The sequence below is a fragment of the Trichechus manatus genome, unplaced genomic scaffold, assembly GCF_000243295.1.
Source record: "Trichechus manatus latirostris isolate Lorelei unplaced genomic scaffold, TriManLat1.0 scaffold00115, whole genome shotgun sequence".
NCBI classification, from domain to species: domain Eukaryota; kingdom Metazoa; phylum Chordata; class Mammalia; order Sirenia; family Trichechidae; genus Trichechus; species Trichechus manatus.
In genome coordinates, this window is record NW_004444051.1 from 9474196 (window position 1) to 9488519 (window position 14324).

The window sequence follows — 14324 nt, forward strand, 5'->3', positions numbered from 1 at the left end:
AAATAAAAAAAAGAAATTCAGGAAATATAAAACAAGAAACTAATGAGTTTGGTTATCATCAGACAGTAGATGAAAATGAGGTTGAAAGAATAGGAAAATGGAATTGGTGTAAAAGGGTGGAGGGAGGGGGAATGAAACTTAGCTCTGAGTGTAACTTTTGTACACACACACACATATTTTTGCTTTCCGAGTCATGTTGTTTCACATACTCAATAAGTGAATAAACAAACAGGCAAGGATGGGAGAGAACAAAGTAAAACAGGATACAGACAAAACCAAATGAGCCTGTGTTTTAAATGAATAATACACCAACCACTACGAAGAGGAAAAATGACTCAAATAACTCTTAATACAGTGTTTGAACTACAGAACCTCAAGATAAAGATAAAAAGAACTATAAACAAATATTGGACTTTAACTTGAAGGGTTTTTTTCTCACAGTGGTATCAAAACAAAACAAAAAACAAAAAATCCCTGCAGTTCAAGTCAATTCCAACTCATAGCGACCCTACAGGACAGAGTAGAGCTGCCCCAGAGTTTCCAAGGAGTGGCTGGTGGATTCGAACTGCTGATCTTTTGGTTTGAGTCAAGTTCTTAATCACTGCGCCACCAGTTCTCCCACAGTGGTACAGGTACTCCTTTCTCTGACAGTGAGGATTGGCTGCCATTATCCACAGTATATTTAGTTATTTGTTCAATCCTAGTATACACTGTAAGTAGTGTACCTATACAACTGCGGGATTTCAACTCATATAGGCATATAGTAATGAGCATATCAAGCACTCAGATTTTAGTTTCTAAATACCATCACTAAAAGGAACCAAAGTTCCTCAGAGAAATGGCTGATTCCAGAACTAGGAAAGTACAACGATGAGCCTAAAACATTTTTGTTATGTCAGAAAGTAAGAAATTGTTAAAAAAAAAAAAAAGACAAATACATTTCTAAAGGACCCAGGAACCAGGCTAAAGGGGCTCCCACTGTACATATCTGGAACAATTACAGCATCAAAATAAATAATGATACTAATATATTAGTAACACAACAAAATAAGAATCCGTGAATCTATACTTATAAAAATAAATAAACGAATAAAGGGGAAAAAGAAAAAAAAGAAAGCTTTTTCTAACATTAGAAAACCAACAACTAAATGTAGAAGGAATGATGGAATTAGAAAATCACCGTCTGTATAATCAAACGAAGAATCTAATTGTTTCGAGCAAAAATATATTGAATGAAAGTTTCATGAGAATCTGGATATTTACACAGTCTGAAAATATCTCTCCATTAAATGTTTAATAATTACAAAGAGAAAAAGAGTAATTTCACAGTATGGAAACCTGGCAAAAATCACTTTAACCAAATGATCAAAGTTATTATCCCCAGTAATGAGATATAATGACATTATGTGCAAAAAAAAGAACAGAGTATCACCTCTGTTGTATCTTGCCAAAAATGTATAACCAGAATCAAATCAAGAAGAAATATGAGGAAAACCCAAATTAAGGAATATTCTACCAAATAAATGGCCTAAATTCTTCGAAAATGTCAAAGTTGTGGAAGACAAAGTCTAAGGATCTCTTCTAGTATAATTAAGATATAACAACTAAACGCGATGAGTGATCCTGGATTGGATCCTGGACCAGAAAACAAAAAACAAAAAACTTTATTTCTTTTACTATAAAGAACATTAGTAGGACAAATGGCTAAATGTGAACATGGTCTGGAGAGCTGACAATAGTACTGTCCCTGATTCTGATAACTGTGACAGAATAGCCTGCTTTTAGAAAATAAACAACTGAGTACTTAGGATAACCTTTCTCAAACAAGGTGCTGAGAGACAAACCCTACAGAAAAAAATCTGAGTAACTATTTTCTCAATTCTCCCACGGGCTTACTAATTCTCTTACAACTTCAGGGCTTTGGATGTCTAGGACTTTAGAGCTTAATTCCCTCACAGTTTGAAAAGGGGCATTATGTCTGTAACTTAGTCTCAAATGGTTCAGAAAGATAATGTACACAAGTGTGTATGTGCATATATAGAGACAGAATCATAAAGCAAAAGTGGTAAAATGTTAACATTTAGGGAATCTGGGTGAAGGGTATGTGGGTATTCTTTGTACTATTTGTAACTTTTCTGTAAATCTGAAATTACTTCAGAATTAAAAACTTTGTTTTGTTTTATTTTTTTAAAGGACATGGTGGCTGAGGGTTGAAATATCATGGTGATTAAAAGTTCAAGGTCTGGAATCAGATTTTAGCTGGAGCTGTGATAACTTGGGTAAGCTACTTAAACTTCCTAAGCTTCAATTTTCCCTTTGATAAAATAGGCATGTTACATGCCTCATGGAGTTGCTATGAGGCCTGAGCCTCGGTGTGTAAAGCACTCAGCTCAACTTGGGTCTTGGGAGGGTGCTCAATAAACGGTAGGTTGTGTTATTTCCTTGGACTCCTTGGGTGATGTAAACAGTTCACGTGCTTGGCAGTTCAAGTCTACCCGGGACACTCGGAAGAAAGGCTTAGTGACCTACTTCCAAAAAATCAGTCACTGAAAACACTATGAAACACAGTTCTACTCTGACACACATGGGGTCATTATGAGTTGGAATCGACCTGATGGCAACTAGTGTATTATTTTAGCTCCACTTCACATGCACAAACACACTAACATTTACTAAGCTCATCCTCTGTGCCTGCCTCTTGTATAAAACCTTATTCAGATTACATTTAAAATAATAATAAATAATAATTCATCCAGTGATGATTGATATGAAGATTATGCAAAAACTAAAAAGAATTATACGGAGAAATGTTAAGAAAAAATAGAATGCTAAACCAGAATCACAACTAAGAAAAGAAATGCAAGTAGGTATGGACATTTGGACAAATAGCTGGGATAAGATGGTGGGCTTATGAGAACACTTTTAAAATGTGTATTATTACTAAGGTAAAATGGAGAATAGAGTAGAAATAAAGAATTCTGAGCTTGGTCATAACCTGTTGCATCAATCAAATTGTTCCCTAAAGTTATCAGTCCAGGGTATCATATCTGGCAAAAACAGCCAACAAAGTATTGGACACAAAAAAGAAAATTTCTTAAAAATAAGGAAATCATTTTTCTATTCATATTTAAGTTTTGAGATGTCAGTACCTAGAGAACACAGTTCTGACTGTTCAACCTCATAGTAAAATTTGATACTTCCCTAGTTCAAAATACTCTAATTGCTTCCTATCACTCTAAGAATAAAATCCAAAATTTTTAGTGATCTCTGCTGTTCTACATAATCTGGGAGCTCTGCCTATCTTTCTCACAAGCCACCTTAGAGCCTCTGCACTTGTCCCTTCTGCCTAGAATGCTCTTTTCCCAGATAGCTTGCTTCTTTATGTGATTCAAGTCTCTGCCTGAAAATTACTTCCTCAAAGACAGGCACATAGGTGACTACCTTATCTAAAATAGTGTCTATATCCTTTTACCCTGCTTTTATATTTTATTCACTGCACTTATCCCCATCCAACTTTGTGGTGTATAGTTCATATCTGTTCATTTAGTTGCCTCTTCTACTAGGAAATAAATTCCATTAGGAGTAAGACAGTTTCTGTTCAATGTAATATCCCTAGCATCTAGAATACATTTGTTGAACGAATGAAAAAAGGAATGAATAAATGCTAGTGACAAAAGACAGGCTAGGCCAGGAGCCCCTGGCTGATCCATGTGGCAAACCTAAATACTTCAAGTACTTCAAGGATACTTCAAGTCCTAGCTCCAAGGTCCCCTTCTCCAGGAAGCTTCTCTTACCCCAACTAGGAAGAGACTGGTACTTTCTTCCCTGCCTAGGATCAGAGCGTACACAACAAACAAGTGATAAAAGTTTAAGCAGACAGGCTAAGTCATAGAACTTCAGAGAAGGCACTCAGCTCAAGGTTATCCTAACACTTAAAGGATGTATGGGACAAGATGGCAAAATCAATAAAGCATTATCAAAAAACTAGATAATGCTTACTTATCAGGCCCTAGGCTGGGTACAATCTCTTTGTTACATGATTATCTCATTTAATCCTCCCAAGAATCCTGTAAAATAGGTATTAATAACAATGTTTCCACCTTACAGATTAAAAATCTGATGTTTAGGGCAGTTAAATAAATCACCCAAGAAGTCACAGCTGGTCAGTAGCACTGCCAGGATTTAAATCTACATCTCTACATTTGTCTGCCTAACCACTGGGCATAATACCTTCTTTAGGTGGGAACTCAATCAAGAAGCAATTACTGCAAGCCTATTTCGAAGCACTTACTGATGAAGATCAAAGACCGCAGCCTTCAGTATGGATTAGACCTCAACATAAAAAACAAAAATCCTCACAACTGGACCAATAAGCAACATCATGATAAACAGAGAAAAGATTGAAGTTGTCAAGGATTTCATTTTACTTGGATCCACAATCAACATCCATAGAAGCAGCAGTCAAGAAATCAAATGACACGCTGCATTGGGCAAATCTGCTGCAAAAGACCTCTTTAAAGTGTTAAAGAGCAAAAATGTCTCCTTGAAGACTAAGTTGCACCTGACCCAAGCCATGGTGTTTTCAACTGCCTCATATGCATGGGAAAGCTGGACAATGAATAAGGAAGACCAAAGAAGAATTGACGTCTTTGAATTATGGTGTGGGTGAAGAATACTGAATACACCACGGACTGCCACAAGAACAAACAAATCTGTCTTGAAAGAAGTACAGCCAGAATGCTCATTAGAAGCATGGATGACGAGACTTCGTCTCACATACTCTGGACATGTTATCTGGAGGGATCAGTCCCTGGAAAAGGACATCAGGCTTGGTAAAGCAGAGGATCAGCGAAAAAGAGAAAGACCCTCAATGAGATGGACTGACACAGTGGATGCAACAGTGGGCTTAAGCATAACAACGATTGTGAGGGTGGTGCAGGACTGGGCAGCATACCGTTCTGTTTTACGTAGAACCAACTTGACGGCACCTAACATGACTTCGAGCGCTGTTAATCTGAAGGTTGGCAGTTGCAACCCACAGAGCAGCTCTGAAGAAGAAAGGCTTGAACTGTTTCCTTAAAGATTGCAACCAAGAAAACCCTATGAAGCAGTTCTACTCTGTAACACCCAAAGCCATGGTCAGAATCTCGTTGCTAAGACTGTGAGTATGCATATTGAAAAGGAGTGCAAAATAGACTTAAACTGTAGAATAGGGCCCAGTTTTATCATTGCTGTCTTAGGAACTAAGAAAGGGCCCTTTTTCATGCATCTCCTCCCGTTTCCCGGCTTCCTCCCTCCACTGCCCTATCCCAACCCCTCAACCCACCATTCACATAGAAAAATACAGCTTGGTATGCCACTTACCTTAAAAAGACAGACTCAAGACTGTCTTCCCTTTAGTTCCAAAAGGTCTCTAGTCCAGAAGCATTCACAGCATTCAATTCTTCCCTCTCCTAGAAGAAAAATCAACAATGTGGAAGATGCCTTTCTGAAATTTATACTTTTGGTGGAGCTGGACATATAATATTGGTCCCATTTACTTGACAGTCTGGTCAACATCCTTAACCACATTTTCCCTCTTTCTACTTTGCTTACATTTGTTTCTCCTGCAAGAAGTACCTGTCACTGGTAGCAATCAGTTCCTTCTTGACCTGGCTCTAGACAAAACATGAGGAATTCTACTGGATAATGACTAAGTTTAACTTCATAACAGAAACCTGAGCCCTGTTTTTCTTGTCTAATTTTCCCCCTTCTACTAATTGTTTTTGTTTATATTACCTCAACTTCTAAAGTCAAGGACCCATTCTTCTACAACTATAAACCTCATGGTGTTTGTGGTAAGTATATAACACAAAGCTATATATAATTCACTTTCCAAAAATAACCGCGGAGTGGTTTATTTAAACCAGATTCTTCTGCATACAGATTCCACTGAAACATAACTAAACTGCTGCATTAAAGATGGGACGGGAGCAAACTCCACTCGACGTCCCTGTTTTTTCCAACATTAAAAAAAAAAAGTGTTCAGCAGTGTTTACTATTATTATCTCCAGTAACAACCACGCAAAGCTTCCCTTCAACTTTTCATTGATCGCCTTTCAGTCGCCCGTCCGCCGTCAGGGGGCCCAGATCCCACTCGGGCGCGAAGGGTAGGGGATGCTCCCATCCGGCATACCCCGAGGGTCTCGGGTCCGGGCCGCACTCCTCCCCACCGCCAGGACCCACAGGCCGCGCCTCTCCCGGACCCGGAGGGCCGAGCTTACCCGGGCAGCCGCCGGCGCCGCCCCTTAAGCTAAGGACAGCACTTCCGGTTACTCTCCGGACAGTCGGATCTAGGCTTCCCGGCGGCCATAGGCTCCGCAGCGGTGGCCCTAAGGGCCCAGCTTAGGGAAGAGGAGGAAAGCGGACCTGGGGGCCCTAACGGGAGCGAAAAGCTACTTCCTCCATGCGCATCTGCGAGGGGAGCTAGGGCTAGGCCGCCCGCTGGGTGCTTTAAGAGCCGAGAAAGCCGGCTACGCAAGCCCTCTCTAGCTAGCAGAGCAGCGGCCGGCGCCGCCCCGCCCCCGCAAGTCACATGACTGCTCTACTACGGCGACTAGCGCGCGCCCCATGCCTCTGGGCCAATAGGATCGAGCCTCCCGAAAGGGGCGGGGCCCGGGAGCGCCTGCGCTCGGGGGCTGTGGGAGCGTCGGGGCGGAGGGCGGGGGCTAAAGGTGTCCGTTCGCAATTACCTCGTTCCAGAAGAAACGGTTCCTAGAGCCTGGTTGTTTAGTTTATGGCTTCTGTTCTCTTTCCCCGAGGGAGTTGAGGAATCAAGCTAGGCCTAGCACCATAGAGATGGATGCCGCCGACCCTAAGAAAAACACCACCGGGGTGGAGGAGAGATGGAGGATCTGGAGAAGACGGAGGATTTCGAAGCACACCGGGAGCGCTCAGTCACTAAAGAGGTGGCGAGCGAGATGGGAAATGCTTTGAAAGGGGTGGCGGCCTTGTGTGGGTGGAGACAAGTGCACAGGGCAAAGGGCTGCTCTGATTTCAGGAGGTTGCCCGGTGATTCCTGACTTGTTTCTTGGCTGGACTCAGCTAAGAGTAATAATCTACGTGTGAGGTGAAGCAAAACTGAGATTTCCTTCAGGGCCAACGGTTTATACATATGGAGATTTATTCTACTGGCTCAGTTTTTCAATGAAAAAAAAGTTTTTAAAACGCTCTCAGATACCGTATGGTGTCTGAGTACTAAGTATAGACTAAAGCCTGGTTAGTGTGGCCAAGGACTTGAATTGTGATTAAAGTGTTGGAGTTAGGGGAACAGAGAGAGCATAATCAGGAGATGGGTCTTTCAGTTGAAGATTAAGTTCTGGCCCGCTACTTCTGGAATTCCTCCCCGGTGGAGCTTATTTTAGTTTCGTGTTTGTTTTTAATGAAAACTTATCAGTAAGGCCAAAATGTTCCATCCAGGGTCTTCGGTTGTTTGTTTTGTTTAATTTTATAATTTATTTTATTTTTATTGTTCAGAATTTACACAGCAAAACATACACCACCAGGGTCTTCTCAATATCTGAAATAATAACTTGAGTGTAGTATGCATCAGACACTATTCAAATCACTTTACAAGCACTTAATTGGAACAAAAATTCTGTATGTGTTATTATTATCTAGGAAGAAACTAGTGTACAGAGAGGTTAAGTAACTTGCCCAAGATCACACATTCAGAGCCCTGGTGGCGCAGTGGTTAAGAGCTCAGCTGCTAACCAACCAAAAGGTGGGGAGTTTGAATCCATCAGCCACTTCTTGGAAACCATGTGGGGCAGTTCTACTCTCCTGTAGGGTTGCTATAAGTCAAATTGACTCCACGGTAACAGGTTTGGTTTTTTTGGTTTGGGTTCTGATTCCTGTATTGCATGTAACAATGTCTCAATAACATTGAATTGAACTCTTCAACCTTTTATTTCAAGAGACATTGGCCCAAGGAAAGTCTTCATTTTGTTCATGTTTTATTCACTCAACAAACATTTATTGAGCACTTTTAATTCGTCTGGCATTATGGTGGGTACTAGGAATTTAAAGACCGTTAGGACTCAGTCCTGTTGCTCTTAACTGCTGGCAGTCTAGAATGGAGACAGCAGGTAGAAATTTTTTAAGGTAGCCTAGGAACATAGAGAAGTACTTAGGTAAGGCTTTGTTTAGGAAAGGGTCAGAAAAGACTCTGGAGGAGATGAGGTGATGCTTGAAGGAATACAACAGAAGAGTTGGTTGAAGGTGACTCTGGAATAGGAAATGGAAAATAAGTTGCAGAGATACTTGAATGTGGTTTCGGTGAATGGACTTTATCTTGTAGGAAAAGGGGAAGCCACTCCTAGAATTTTAAACGTAAGAGTAAATCAACTATCCTCAAGTTTAAACTGTTTAGATAATTTTGTTTTAGTTTGAAGTATGGAGAGAAGCAAGGAGACCAGGATAGAGAATAAGAAGCAGCAGCCAGCAAATTTTGAGGAAAACAAACAAAAAATGGGTCATAGCAACCAAGGGAGGAGAGTTTCTATTAAAAGGTTGTTGTCAGCAGTGCCACACGTTATAGACAGATCAGATGAGATAAGCACCAATGAATATTAGATAATGTTTACATGGTATTCACTATGTTCCAGGCAGTGTTATAAGCACATTATGTATGTTAGCTTGTTTAACCTTCCAACAATGCTATGAGGTCTAATCCTCACATTAATCCCATTTCACGAGGAAAATGAGGTTTAATAAAGTTAGGTAATTTACAATACATGTTCCTGGGGGACACAATTAAATGCGTAACACTCTCCTCTGTACTCATAATCACCATTAGTTCTCCCTCAGCCATGCTTTTTTACTTTTAAAAAAAAAATTTTTTTATTGTTGTTGAGAATATATACAGCAAAACATGCTCCAATTCAACACCTTCTATATGTAGCATTCAGTGATATTGATTACATTCTTGGAGTTGTGCAACCATTCTCACCCTCCTTTTCTGAGTAGTTCCTCCCCCATTAACATTAATTCACTGTCCCTTAAAGTTCCTATCTAATCTTTGCTCTTCCACTCTTGACTATGTGAATGTGAGCAGGGAAGTGGAGGGGAGTAGCATGTGAGTTTGAAGGCTAAAATAATTTACTCCATCCCCAAGCTTGAATTCTTACTTCCTCCCCCTGGCATATTTATTTTTTTAATTTTACTGTGGTTTAGATGAAAGTTTACAGCACAAATTAGCTTCTTAGTCAAAAGTTTATATGCTAAATTGTTTTGTGACATTTGTTGCAGTCCCTGCAATGTGTCAGCACTCTCCCCCTTTCCGTTTCCATCCCAGGTTCTCCGTGTCCATTCCTCCAGTTTTCCTGTTCCTTTCTGCTTTCTTGTCTTTGCTGTTGGGAAGGTGTTGCCCATTTGGTCTCATATACTTGATTAAACTAAGAAGCACGTTCTTCACTTTGGTTTATAGACCTGTCTAATCTTTTTTTTGTTTGTTTTAATTTTTTTAATTGTACTTTAGAAGAATGGTTACAGAGCAAACAAGCTTCTCATGAAACAATTAATACATATATTGTTTTGTGACATTGGTTGCCAACCCCACTACATGTCAACACTCTCCCCTTCTTGACTTTGGGTTCCCCATTACCAGCTTTCCTGTCCCCTCCTGCCTTCTCGCCCTTGCCCCTGGGCTCGTGTGCCTATTTAGTCATGTTTTGTTTTATGGGCCCGCATAATCTTTGGCTGAAGGGTGAACCTCAGGACTGACTTCGTTACTGAGCTATAAGGGTGTCCAGGGGCCATACTCTCGGGGAGTATATTTGTTTACTGGCTGGTGTTTTATTGTCTTTACCATTATTCTCTCCTTCTTGTGCCTCATTTTGCTAGCATCTTTCTTCAGAACTCATCTCCTTTTCCCTCACAGTCACTTGTTTTTGCCACCTGGGAATTCGCTTCCAGGTAAGAAATGGAGAAACCTTTGATTGCTTTGGTTTGGAAGAGAATCTGGCTTTGGGGACAGGGGTGGAGGGTGTTATATGTTGAATTGTGTCCCCCAAAAATGTGTGTCAACTTGGCTAGGCCACGATTCCCAGTATTGTCAGGTTGTCCATCATTTTGTGATCTGATGTTGTAAGTCCTAACTTCTATGATGTTAATGAGGCAGGACTCAATCTACAGGATTAGGTTGTATCTTGCATCAGTCTCTTTTGAGATATAAAGGAGAGACACAATCAGAGAGGAGAGGGACCTCATACCACCAAGAAAGAAGAGCTGAGAGCAGAGCACACCCTTTGGACCCGGGGTCCCTGTGCTGAGAAGCTCCTAGACAAGGCAGGATTGATAACAAGGACCTTCTCCCAGAGCCTACAGACAGAGAAAGCCTTTCCCTGTGTTCGCACCCTGAATTCAGACTTCTAGCCTCCTAACCTGTGAGAAAATAAATTTGTTTGTTAAAGCCATCCACTTGTGGTATTTCTGTTATAGCAGCACTAGATAACTAAGGCAGAGGGTAATGGAAGACTGTTGTGACTAGAGTTGAACAAGTTAAAAACTGTGACCCATAACCCCTGAACAGGTACATTTCATTGACCTGTCTGTCTCCTTACAGCCAGTAGTTCTGAGTCTCTTTTATGAAACTAGGTACTAGAGGAGAGAGATGCCAACTGGGTCCCAAACAGCATGTATGGTAACTGGGATTGCCAGATTTAGAAAACAAAAAAACACACACAAAACCAGAAGGTCCAGTTACATTTGAATTTCAGATAAACAATGAATTTTTTTTCTTTTTCTTTTTTTTTTTTACGTGGAACATTCTTTTTTTAATTGTGCTTTCAGTGAAAGTTTATGATTCAAGTTAGTCTCTCATACAAAAATTTATGCATACATTGTTATGTGATGTCGCAGTGAGCGGCGGAGACAGTAACCATGCCACAACTCTTACAGAGAAGTGGGGCCAGGAGGGTCACTCTGAGGAGTCGAACCCCACTTCAGTCCCAGGAGTTTATTTTATAGTCAATACAGCAAGCAATAAAGCAATTAACAAAACAATGGGCTTTGGGTGTGGGCAAGGGAGAAGGAATTCAGGTAAACAAGCCAATCAGTAAAGGGACAATAGGTTTGGGAAAACAATTCGTGACAAGTCTCAACATATTGGAGACAAGTCTCAACATGTTAGGGACAAGTCTCAACATGCTGTGCAGCATAGAGGCCTGTGGGGGCTGCAGTTGTCAATAGTGCAGCCATGTTTAAATGGCATATATTCCCACATTTCCCCCCTTTTGTTTAGTTAATGGAATAAGAATCAGGATTTTCACTGGTCCAACAAGTGTCCAGTAGGATAAAGTAAAATTTTCTCTATGAGAAAAAATCCAAGATTATCTCAGCTACTGTCTCCACACCTCAGGGCCTGGCGTCTTAGTGAGTCCTTGTGAGCCCAGCTACGGCTGGGGCACACTCCATATGTTTAAGGAGGAGAAGTAGCATAGCTATGAGTAACACCTGGACTTAGTCGCCTAGATGGCGGCTGTGGCAAGCTCTTTAAACTCACGGTGCTGGTTTTCCACCGGATACCATCTGGTTCTTCACCGGGTTGTTATTTAATGCCTGGGCTTAAGTCTCCTAGATGGCGGCATAGCAGGCTCTTTAAACTCACGGTGCTGGTTTTCCACCGGATACCATCTGGTTCTTCACCAGGTTACTAAGTAAGAGCGATGCTCTTGTCAATTGCATAGCCGGAGTGAGCGGACTCAATGTGTCTTTCAGGTGTGTAAGACAATAGAGGATGATCTTATGAGGATAATATAATCCTCTGCACTAGTAATATCCTGATTGTTGGACCCATGGGTTTCCTCTGACTCTCATTTTGTCAGGTAAACACTAACTTTTAACATCCACTGAAATTATTATTCTTAAAGGCTTAAAGATTTATAAAGGCTCAAAGATTCATTAAAAATCAAACATTGATTTACACAAATTCACTATCAATTGGAAAGGAATCATCCAAATTGGAAACCTATCTATGCAGAAGTATATAACTAGGAGAAGCAGAAAATATAGAGGAATTGACACATAACAAATTTTCTTTGGAGCTTACTGATTAACAAAATACAGGTAATTACTGATTATCAAAATACTCCGGCGGCGCTCCGAGCCCAGTCCCGGGCTGCCGCCACACGGGCTCACTGTCCCTGTCGCTTGGGGCGTTGCCTCCCAGGACGGCCCCACCTGGGGCTCTGGGCAGAGGGGAGTGGGCTCCGCGCTCCGGTTGCGACCAGGGGTCCCGGACGGGACGCACCCCGCGCCTCAGGTCCCCCGCGCCGGCACCCCCTCCCCCGGGGACGAACAATGAAGCGCCGCCATCCAACCCGAAACCTCTCCCTCCTCTGGGGAGGAACAAGGAACAAAGGGCCTTCTTAAGAGGAGGTCTTTATCTTTCCTGTCTCTTGTTATGTAACTGGTAGCAAACGTCCAGGCGAGGAAGGCTGACTTCTGTTGGCGGTGAGAGGCTCTCCGGGAGTAGAGACAGCGGATAACTACTATAAAGAGGCACAAAACTATTAAACATCCTATAGTAAAAAGGATCCAGACACAGAATTGAGTCCGGAGAACCAATGTGTGGGATTAAGCCAGTAGGCAAAATCATTAAGTGTGTTAAGTGTAGCTTTATTAGATTCTGATTGTAATCTTAAGAACTGTTCCTGTAATTGAAATTGTAATTTTTGAATATCACTTTTCAATGAAGAAGTGAAGCTAGCCAAAAGATTATTTTTAGCATCCTTCCAGGACTCATTATATGGAAGGGCCGTGACACAGAAGCGAGTGTATTCAGCATCACAGGTTAGTTGTGAGTGTTCCCATAAGGCTTCTTGTCGTTCCCCAAGCCAAAGGACTGAGGCTTCTAAAGCACCCAGACGCTTGAGGATCTCTTGATCAATATGTACCATAGTTTGCATTTCAGAAGTAACATTTTGCATATAAGTGTTAAACTGTTGGGAGGTTTGAATGGATTGAGAAGGAGCCACGGCAGCTAATGCCGTGGCTGCAATAGCAGTAGCTGTGATAATAGAAGCTATGAGAATTCCAAGAAATCTCTTAGTTCATATTTTTTGTAATGCATTAACAATTTGGGCGAGGGGGTACTATCTTGCCAAGGGCGTGTAAGGTTAACAGGTAGCCAAAGGTGGCTTTTTTGTCGAAGAACAAATACAGAATTAATGTTAAGAGTGGAGACATTTTGTCTGGACAGACATGGAGTAATCCAAGTAGAGTCACTGGATAATGTTAATTGAAAAGAGGTATTTACTTTAATGATATCTGGAGGGCTAGAAGTTATAGCAAAAATGTATGGTCGAGACGTGCATATAAGCACAGAATTGTTATGGTCATGGAGAGTCCCTTGTAATTTGTTAAAGACATTCTCTGTCTCCTTCCGAAAGGCTCCTGAACGAAGAGTCCTATCATAAAAAGGGAGACCTAATCGCCAAGAAAGTATTTTTAATGGGGAGAAATGAGTAGTTGCATAACGTAGGCGAAGAATGGGTCCAGCTAGGCCAGGGTTCCAGGACTTAGAATGTCCTTGATAATGGTATGGGGCTGCCCACTGCCAAGTAGAGCGATTTGGTAATAAAACCAAACCTTGAGGGCCCCAATTTTCTAGTGAAATGTTGAAAGGGAGAGAGTATGAAGAAAAATTAATAGTTCGACAAATAACCCAAGTATTATCGTTAGGGTCTGTAAGAGATAGGTGTGGGTGTGTTGGCATACAGGGATGGAGGGAGGTGAGTGAGTATTGTAAGCACTGAACGTGCTGTTAATGCCTATGGCTTTAACGAAAAATTGTTTGGAGTATGCTGGTTGTTTATAGGTGTCATTATAGTAAATATAATTCATATACCATTGTTCTAATATAGGCACGCACGCAGAGGCAGTGCATGGCTGAGTAGTAAAACACAAAGGAAGGGCATCAGCCTAGAGTGTCCAATTTGTAGACAGTGCAAACCAGCCTTCTTCAGGGGAATTAATAAGTGGTTTGGAATAGGCCAAATATTGTCCGCCAGTAACGTTAGTGTCATTAGAAGAAAGGGGAGGCTCCGGCTCCTCCCAAGTGACTGGGTGGAAGACAAGAGCGCTAAGAACATGAGCCCAATAAGTGGTCTGGGCAGAGATTGTTGATAATTGGGAAGGAAAGAGGAGAAGGACATGTATAGTTATAAGGAAGTTAGGTTTCCCCATGTTACCAGCACTGCGGGGTTTTATTGTTTTATTCATCTTCATCTGCAGAAGGTGTGATGGTGTCAGCTGTCGCTCTGGAATGAGATACGTTGATCAGC

General features: G+C 41.3%; 1 protein-coding gene across 2 annotated transcripts in view; it reads right to left on the bottom strand.

Annotated features, from left to right (window-relative positions):
• Nucleotides 1-6904, bottom strand: part of ZNF322 (zinc finger protein 322) — a 24699-nt gene extending 17795 nt beyond the window's left edge. Inside the window, exons 1-2 of one of the 2 annotated variants that reach the window (XM_023738386.1) lie at nt 6732-6904; nt 5365-5453 (exon numbers count right to left, since the gene is read on the bottom strand). The gene's annotated coding sequence lies outside the window, so the exon portion shown is untranslated. Of the gene's footprint in view, nt 1-5364; nt 5454-6263; nt 6531-6731 lie in introns of those variants that run through there. The other variant, XM_004384036.3, reaches the window with a different exon arrangement.
• Nucleotides 6905-14324: the final 7420 nt, after the last annotated feature.